We start from the raw sequence: 6,923 nt of genomic DNA, 5'->3' as shown, positions 1-6,923 counted from the left end.
GACTTTTCATCTAAGCAATAACAGAGGATGATTCTATGGCACTCAGCTCCTTAGTCCAGTTAAGTCCTGAGATTGGAGGTCAAGTTATCCTGGTTTCCATGCATTCTCTACAAACGATTTTGTTTGTTTTTGCCTCATCCCTGCAGGTTCATTCATAGCAGCTTCTTTTGATAGCCGAATCCCTGAGCACGTTTTCCCATTTCCAAGTGACTGTTTCACTGTTCTGCAGAATGTTTCAGCTCTTCAATGAACTACACCTTAGTGTTGAATCAGCTGTCACGTAAGGAGATAAAATCTGGATCAAACACAGGACCTGTTGTTGGCAGAGAACAGATAAGGTGAAGAATTAGTAGACTAGCTGGGAAGAAGAGTGAGATGATTGAAGTTTATGAAACATTTAGGAGGCTATTGAACACCTTCCCTTTTTTTTCCTCCCTTGAGTCTCTGGATCTGCCAGTTTCAGCCAGTCTGTTTTATGTTCTTGTCAGGATATACGTTTATAGTTCAAGGCTGTTGACTTTGCACCTTGGTTACATGTAAGGACCTCTGTGTGTCCTGTCCTTATTAATCCAGTCACTTGTTTCTTTTCCAAGCTTTAATTTTTAAAAATACATATGTTATTTCCTATCAAAGGAAGATCATGGCTTTTCATAAATTCTTAACCCTAGACTCCAGATGCTCAGGGTAAATTTTTAATGCATTTCAGTTATTTCCTCAATTTTGCTATAAACTTGTACCAGAACTAAAAATAATAGCTAACATCTTTCAAGACACTATACATGTAGCAGTTTGCTTAATCTTCACAACACTGTTGTTATGCTCTTTTACAGAGGGATCAAGGAAGGCCTCAAGAAGTCCATGGACTTATCTGAACACACAGCTTGCCAATGACACAGCCAGGATTCAAGTCAGGCAACAGGGACCTCTATCCTGTGTTCTTACCCTGTACATGGCACTGCCCCTCAGAAGGAGCATTACAACTCCCTAGGTTTTTATTCCAAACTCCCAAACAGAAAATACTAAGTACAGAGTACATTCTATTGCAAAAGTATATAGAGATTGAATTTTGTCTCTTCTCCTTTCCAACCCCTATCTTCATATCCTCACAATTTCATTCCCTGAGGGAGCCGAGATTATGGCGTGTATCTCTGTGTTGGCATACAGACATACATTTTTATACATTTATGTAATACACACTGTTTTGCCACATTCTTAACATCTTTTCAAGTGAATGCACAGAGATCTACACCATGTTTGTTAATGGCTGCAGAGTAATTTCAATGTATAAACACATACTTATTCTATATTGGACTTTTTACATACTTGGTCAAGTATATCTATGAAGTACATTGCCAGCTACACAGTTCAGAGAATTTCTAGGTCAAAATTTTTCATCTATGGTTATAGCTCCAAATTGCCTGTGTCAAAGTTTACTATTTGTATCCTCAGGAAGGTAAATTTGCCCATAGTGCCCACAGTGCTTCTCCCCCCAACCAAATGATTTTTAATTTAATTATGAAAATTAGGGTTACAATGAATTCCCTAAGTTTCCCTTTGGGAGTCCTAATTTTATAGGACCTATTGGACCAGTTTTGAGAATGAAATAAAGCAACCACCTGACCTCAAAATATCCTTTGCCTCTTTCTATTAAGTCTTCTAATCTGAACTGATTTATAGGGTGACCTCTGATTCTCTCCAGATTGAGTTACAAGTAGATGAATCTCATGGAATCTAGACTAAAAAATAAGAATGGAATAAAAAGAATTTTTGGTAGGGAAACTATGACTCTCCAAGGTCACTTGAGACATCAGAAATTCCCTCCCATGTGTTCAGGCATAAACTAAACTATCCACTGCTTTCTGACAGTGTAAGTGTAGAATGTGGCCCAGTCTGAATAGAAATGAGCCAATCTTGAGTGCAGAATTGAATTTCTCAGAGCTGTATTGGTTACTTGGAGACATGAATTAGGTGGATCTGACTCTATCTCAAAAGGAGTAGAAAAAAATATGCCAGGTGGTCACTGCACCTCCAGCACAGTCACTCGGGGAGCCCTCTTCTAACTCCACAGGTAGATAGCCAGTTGCTATCCATCAGCTCCACTCACTGAAGATGCCCTGATCTGCATTCCAAAGTGGCAGCTCAAAGCACTAACTGATATAATTAACACAGACTCAAAGAAACATCATCATTTTCTCCTTTTCTTTTTTTGAGACAGAGTCTCACTCTGTTGCCCTGGGTAGAATACCGTGGCATCCTAGCTCACAGCAACCTCAAACTCTCAGGCTCAGGCGATCCCTTGATCTCTTTTTTCCTAGAACTATGGGTACCTGCTGTAATGCCCTGTTAGTTTTCCTATTTTTAGTAGCGATAGGATCTCAGTCTTTCTTGATCAAGCTGGTCTCAAACCCCTGAGCTCAAGAAATCCACCAACTTCAGCCTCCCAGAGTGCTAGGATTACAGGTGTGAGCCACTATGTCTGGCCCATCATTTTCTTATCATCATCTTTACCAAGATCAGTTTTTGGTAAACTATGCACTAATTCCCAAATCAAGTACATGGGATAGGTTCCCTTATTATTATTGCATCGTACGGAACATGAGTACAAGTTCATAGGTGATATATTGCCAGGGCTCAAACCACTTCTGTCTTGTCAAAAGCCATTTTCTTGACCATTGTCAAGACCATTGTCAAGCAAAAGAATCTCAAACATGGGAAGGATGAAAGAGAATAAAACAAGTGATATATTGGTGCCCAAAGGACCAATCTGATTATAAATTCTTGTTTCATAAGATAACACGTGACTAAAAAGGCATCTAGACCAACATTCACAAACTCAAATGTTTGTGGGGGCCAGGAAAGTAACATACATGAGAAAAGAGGGCCAAGTATGACATGAAGGGTGTGGTGAAGAACGTGCTGAACCCAACCCACACCCCCTCCGAAGAGAACCATCTCTTGAGCTGAACACTCCCATGTGTGCATGTGGCTCAAATGTTGCCAAATTGACGAACTTTTTTAAGACAGGTAAAAATTCCACTTTTTAATACAAAATATTTCTATTTTTAATTCTAATTTCAATATTTTAAAACATTGTGAAGGTGAATTAGCATCATCTGGCCTCCACACATGTGTGATATCATGGAAGGAGTAGTAGCAGCACTGTGAGACATCGTCCTGGCAACCATCTGTTCTCCATCCTCACTACACCCCCTGATCTTTCTCAGGTGTGTGGGAGGTGGTACCATGCTCAGGGAAGACAGACCTTGCCCCTAGCACAAGAGGCTAAAACTTGATTAGCTTCAGCCACTGAAGGTAACTAAATTCTCCTTTGTCATTAACTAGTCTGGGGGTTGGGGACAGGGAAGATGTACATGTGATCAATTTCTAACCAAAAAAAACTAAAAAGAAATCTGTTGAGAGACTTCAAGGGAAGATTTTCTTTCCTGAAGAGGGGAGGCACCACTAGAAGGCCCTTTTTGTTTCCTTCCCTCCAACCCTATCATGGATGCTAATCTGGGACACTGCGTATTGAAAGCCCTGGCAGCCATTTTGTGAGCATAAGGTAGCAAGTCTGAAGGCCAATGCACCAACAATCGCAGTGTTGAAGCAGAGACAGGCTTAAATCCTTGCAAAGCACCTAAATTAACCCTAAGACTGCTCATATAGGTTAGCCATACAGTTTGTGTGCAATTTAAAATAGTGTGCAGGGGCCTGCAGCTCAGAGAGGTGGTCCGAGGACTCAGGTGCCACACTTTGCCGGCTTAACGCTCACCTTCCGGTCTGCAGCACATTCTGCTTCTATTCTGAGCCAAGAGATCCGGCGGCCAGAGAACCACCATGTCTATTCTCAAGATCCATGCCAGAGAGATCTTTGACTCTCGTGAAAACCCCACTGTCGAGGTTGATCTCTGCACTTCAAAAGGTCTCTTCAGAGCTGCTGTGCCAAGTGGTGCCTCAACTGGTGTCTATGAGGCCCTGGAGCTCCGAGACAATGATAAGACTCGCTACATGGGGAAGGGTGTCTCAAAGGCTGTTGAGCACATCAATAAAACTATTGCGCCTGCCCTGGTTAGCAAGAAATTGAACGTCCCGGAACAGGAGAAGATTGACAAACTCATGATGGAGATGGATGGAACAGAAAACAAATCTAAGTTTGGTGCAAATGCCATCCTGGCGTTGTCTCTTGCTGTCTGCAAAGCTGGTGCTGTTGAGAAGGGCGTCCCCCTATACCGCCACATTGCTGACTTGGCTGGAAATGAAGACGTCATTCTTCCAGTCCCGGCTTTCAATGTCATAAACGGTGGTTCTCACGCTGACAACAAACTGGCCATGCAGGAGTTCATGATCCTCCCTGTGGGCGCATCAAACTTCCGGGAAGCCATGCGCATTGGAGCCGAGGTTTACCACAACCTGAAGAACGTCATCAAGGAGAAATACGGGAAAGATGCCACCAACGTGGGGGACGAAGGCGGGTTTGCTCCCAATATCCTGGAAAATAAAGAAGCCCTGGAGCTGCTGAAGAACGCTATCGGGAAGGCCGGCTACTCCGACAAGGTGGTCATCGGCATGGACGTCGCTGCCTCCGACTTCTACAGGTCTGGGAAATATGACCTGGACTTCAAGTCACCTGATGACCCCAGCAGATACATCACCCCTGACCAGCTAGCTGACCTGTACAAGTCCTTCATCAAGGACTACCCAGTGGTGTCTATTGAAGATCCCTTTGACCAGGATGACTGGGAGTCTTGGCAGAAGTTCACTACTAGTGCAGGAATCCAGGTGGTAGGGGACGATCTCACGGTGACCAACCCAAAGCGGATTTCCAAGGCTGTGAGTGAAATATCGTGCAACTGCCTCCTGCTCAAAGTGAACCAGAACGGCTCCGTGACTGAGTCCCTTCAGGCGTGCAAGATGGCCCAGTCCAATGGTTGGGGCGTCATGGTGTCTCATCGTTCCGGGGAGACTGAAGATACCTTCATCGCGGACCTGGTGGTGGGGCTCTGCACTGGGCAGATCAAGACTGGTGCACCTTGCCGATCTGACCGCTTGGCCAAGTACAATCAGATCTTCAGAATTGAAGAGGAACTGGGCAGCAAGGCCGTGTTTGCTGGCAGGAACTTCAGAAACCCCCGAGCAAGTAAGCTGTGGGCAGGCGAGTCGCAAGCCCTCGGACACTCACTGGCTAATTAGACCCCTTCCCTGATGTCAGCACGGGCAGCTCAAGGTCCCTGACCAGTACTCGCAGGGGCCCCTGGTAGTTAGCTCCCCTCGCCCACCGCTGTGGTGTTCCTACTGCTTCCTTAGAACTTGAGAAGCCAAGCTTAACCACCCGGAACCCTGTTGGAAACCCTGGCTCTGTAATCATGTAACTGGCCCACATCACTGTTTTTCACCTGACCTTCCACCAAGCATCTGGAGCCCTGTGCACTGCAGAATAATCTCCAAGGTGGCCACAGGCAAGATCCCCAGTGGTTCTGTGCAAAATAAAAGTCCTCAGTGACCCATGAGAATAAATAAATAAATAAATAAATAAAATAAAATAAAATAAAATAGTGTGCAGTTTAAAATGCACATGAACTTTACAGCCACTCTGTATAGGGGCTTCTTGTACAGAAAACTGTAAATACCCATTGTCTTAGGACACTAGGCATTGGGTTTTCTGTCACTTGGTGCTGAATGTATTCCAGTGAAGGATTTGTCTTTCAATCTCACTTCGAAGTTCTAACCTTTTGTTTACAGCATCCTTAATGCAGGGAAATTTCAGCAGCATCAAGTTTATGTTGTTGGTGTCTGCAACTAGATGTGAGATAAGGCCCTGCCACTTGAGAACACCCACACTCTGCTTCAAAAATTTAAATTATGCTGTTAGTTTTCCAAGATGGATGAAATCCTTTACACGATCATATAGTAAGGATTAAACTGCTCTCACGGTTGCCAGGTAACTACATATATGCTGCCTAGAGACAAAAATTCATGACCCCTGACTTCCCAAAGCAGGGTCTTTATCCATAACTAATCTGCATTAGCCTAAATCTCGACACTTTCTATCCAGCAAAGGTCACAATGTATATCTGGGCTACCCAGCAATCCCAGGCTCATTATGCTGCCAACTTATATCATTCTTGATCACGTCATAAATTGTAGCTTCTGCATGCAAAGCCAAACAACAGAGCAAAGACTGTCCTGGGGCACAAGTCCCTGTCCTTTGGCCTGTCTCATTATATAGACTGATTGGGTACCACCCAGGCAAAGGAAAAGGACATGTGAAGTTTCCCATCAGCCTGAAGAATCACTGTCAGGTGAAGAATTTTGTAAACATCTTTCAACATTCAAGGAAAGTTTTAGTCTTCGCAGTGAGTGATGAATCAACTTTAATAATGCCTCAAGGGCCTTTGATGTCATGAGTCATTTAAACTCACACAGAGGCTAAGAGGTGCTCCTCATTCTATTAGTAAGAAAATCTCCAAATGCAAATATAGATGGTGTCTTCACATTTACATTTCATAATGAGCTGAGTGTTCTGTTTTTGCAAGTGAATTTTTGAATACTTTCAATTCACAGAATCATGGCATGTAAAAATCAAGAGAGACCCTGAGATCAAGAAGTGAAACCCAAGAGAATTTAAGACGCACAGCTCCTTAGAAAGTACACTCAACCCAAGTTGCTGAACTACCATTCAACTGCCCTTCTCCAAACCTACTGTGCTTGTCTCTCTCGCAATCAATCCTTTAGCATTGTGATGATAAAGGCCAGAGACAATTTAATTTTAACCAGACAATAAGCCAAAATCTCCCATGTAGCCATTAGTTGCTGTATTAGTCAGTACCCACCCACCCCACCCCACAAAAATTAACCACACAAGCTTTTATTCTCTCATTTAATGAGTGTGGAGGTCAGCAGTCCAGGCCTGGCAAGGCAGTTCT

The 6,923-nt window shown here is 43.5% G+C and overlaps 1 pseudogene across 1 annotated transcript; it reads left to right on the top strand.

The window, feature by feature from the left end:
- Positions 1 to 3,713: 3,713 nt before the first annotated feature.
- On the top strand, positions 3,714 to 5,509 carry LOC100956362 (annotated as a pseudogene). The gene has a single exon (XR_001161072.2). The product of XR_001161072.2 is annotated as an alpha-enolase pseudogene (transcript).
- Positions 5,510 to 6,923: the final 1,414 nt, after the last annotated feature.

This window comes from Otolemur garnettii, unplaced genomic scaffold (genome assembly GCF_000181295.1).
Source record: "Otolemur garnettii isolate 467f Iridium unplaced genomic scaffold, OtoGar3 scaffold00015, whole genome shotgun sequence".
Lineage (NCBI taxonomy): Eukaryota > Metazoa > Chordata > Mammalia > Primates > Galagidae > Otolemur > Otolemur garnettii.
This window is presented reverse-complemented; position numbering and strand designations above follow the sequence as displayed.